Consider the following 2,621-nt stretch of genomic DNA (forward strand, 5'->3'; position numbering starts at 1 on the left):
TTTTCAACAAAAAGAAAAGCTGGCAACGTTTTTTGTCCTATAAGCGCCGAGAGCGTTTTTTCTATCGCCTAGCAACGAACCCATTCTAGACCCGACGTTAAATCAGAAATCAGAAATCAGAAATACTTTATTGATCCCCGGGGGGAAATTGTTGTTCCATTGTTGTTCCAGGTGCTCCATACAATATAAATATAAATATAAATACCGTACAAGCTAACCCTACAAGCATAGAAGATAAGATAAGATGGATACTACGATATCCATCGTAGTATCGTACTAGATGGATAGTACGATAGTACTAGATGGATACTACTAGCCTGAATACTACATATCCAGGCTAGAGCCCATTCGACATGTCGTAGATCTCGACATGTTCTATAATTTCAACTATTAATCGCTCCAACGGCACTTTCCCGAGTGATTTGTCTGCCATAGTTTCTTGTTTTGACAGTTGAGAGTTTCCTTCGTGACGAAGTGTCAATGTTCCACTTGTGATTGGTCAGTTGCCAAAAAGACGCCTGACGTCGGCTGCTTTCTTCCTGAAAGTTGAACTTTTTTCAACGCTCTGTATGGCAGAAAAAAACGCTGGGAGAGGCGTTTAAAAAACGGCCGTGACTTTTTCCAGAAACGCTCTGCTCCATAGGGATATAATGTAAAACAAGCGCTGGCAGATTTAAAAAAACGCTAGATGTGAACACGCCCTTTCGTGGTTAAAAGTAGCCCAATTGGGTGGGAAATCTACCCAATCTGGCAACACTGCTCACCAGCCAGGGATCCTGCTTATTGGTTCATAGCGCAGCGCGAATAGATTTTTGCGCGAATCAGACACCTTAGGTCACACCCATTCAGAGGAGGACTTTCCTTCTCTCTCCCATTGAAACCCATGTTATTCACCGGCCGCCAGTACTTTCGGGGAAATAAATGGAAGTCAACGGAGGCTGAGGTTGGACCTTCCTCCCTGAAGTAATTGTCAATAGGCGATAGGGGGTGCTAACGTCCCTTTACCCAGGGAAACGAACATTATATATTCAAAGGCATTAAAGTAGTCATATTTAATGGCATTAATTCATTACAGTAGTCTGGGCAATCTACATTTTTTATTCTCAACAATGTTAAGGAGGATCTTCCTCCCTCTCCTCAATGGAGAAGCCTCCACTGGTATACGTGTGTGTGTGTGTGTGTGTGTGTGTGTGTGTGTGTGTGTGTGTGTGTGTGTGTGTGTGTGGTGTGTGTGTGTGTGTGTGTGTGTGTGTGTGTGTGTGTGTGTGTGTGTGTGTGTGTGTGTGTGTGTGTGTGTGTTAATGGATCATGCGTCGATTATGACAAAAAAAAGTAAACATTACTAAATAAATAAACAATAACAGATGTATTAATATTTGTAAATTGTGTATTTAGAGAGTCTCTTAGAACACTTATTTACATTTTCTCCAGAACACTTCCACCACGTCAGTCAATGGCTTACCTCGGCCTCTAAGCGGGAATATTCCCAAAGTTCCTGGATTTCCGAGATACAAGAGGAAATACAAAACTGGGCTAATTAACCTAATTGCACTCAGCTGGAAGTAAACAGTTATTTTAGTCTGACCGGCAGCGAGAGGGAATGTCAAATTAGGAGAGAATCAAGGCATATGCTTTTATTCTTGGTTGAAAAAAATACAGAAGACGTTTCCAGGTCTCCGCCCCCAGCCATCAAATAGTTTATTGAAGAGTTGCGTTACGTTTTCTCCTTCTGGATTATTTTGGTATCCTTCCTTCCTATTTATCATTTTCTACATCTCCTCCCCTTAGAGGAGTCACTAGGATCCGTCTATGCTTCGTCTCTCTCTTATCTCTCTCTCTCCCTATCTCTATCACTCTTATTTCAGTTTTTTTCCTCTTTCTGCTGAATAATTTACAGCAGCAGGGGATAGTGGAAGTGCGTTTATTTGGAGTGTGTTTGCGCTTTAAACAGAATGCCTAATGATTGCCGATGGGAGAGAGACTGCATTAATCCCATTTATGTGGGAGACCTGACACGCGTGGCAGACAGGCAGAGACCTGGCATGGGCATGTGTGTGTGTGTGTGTGAGTGTGTGTGTGTGTGTGTGTGGGTGTGTGTGTGTGTGTGTGTGTGTGCGTGCGCGTGTGTGTGTGTGTGTGTGTGTGTGTGTGTGTGTGTGTGTGTGTGTGTGTGTGCGTGCGCGTGTGTGTGTGTTTCTGTGTGTGCATGAGTGAGGGGGATCATGAATGATCCCTTTACACGTCACACCCATATCACCCTTCCCATGTGTTTGTGGGCGCGTGTGTGAGTGCATCTGTGCGCATGTGTGTGCATGTGTGTGCATGCATGCATGTATGTGTGTGTGCGTGCGTGTGCCTGTGCACATATGCATGCACACATCGGACACAGAGGATGAAAAAGCAGCTTTCTGCATGAACCCCCTTTTCCCCCCCTTCCCCCATCCTGATCAAGGCAAGGCCTTTGGGGTGTCCTCTCGCTAGCCTGCCTTGATTGAAAAGCCTCCTCTTAAAATTCACATATTCTTTTTCAAAGTACATGTATTTCAACATTATTTTGCCATTTCCACTACAGTGGTGAAATGCTTTGAAACCTTTCCCTATTTATCCGGGCCTCATGGAGC

This window comes from Gadus macrocephalus, chromosome 11 (assembly GCF_031168955.1).
Source record: "Gadus macrocephalus chromosome 11, ASM3116895v1".
NCBI classification, from domain to species: domain Eukaryota; kingdom Metazoa; phylum Chordata; class Actinopteri; order Gadiformes; family Gadidae; genus Gadus; species Gadus macrocephalus.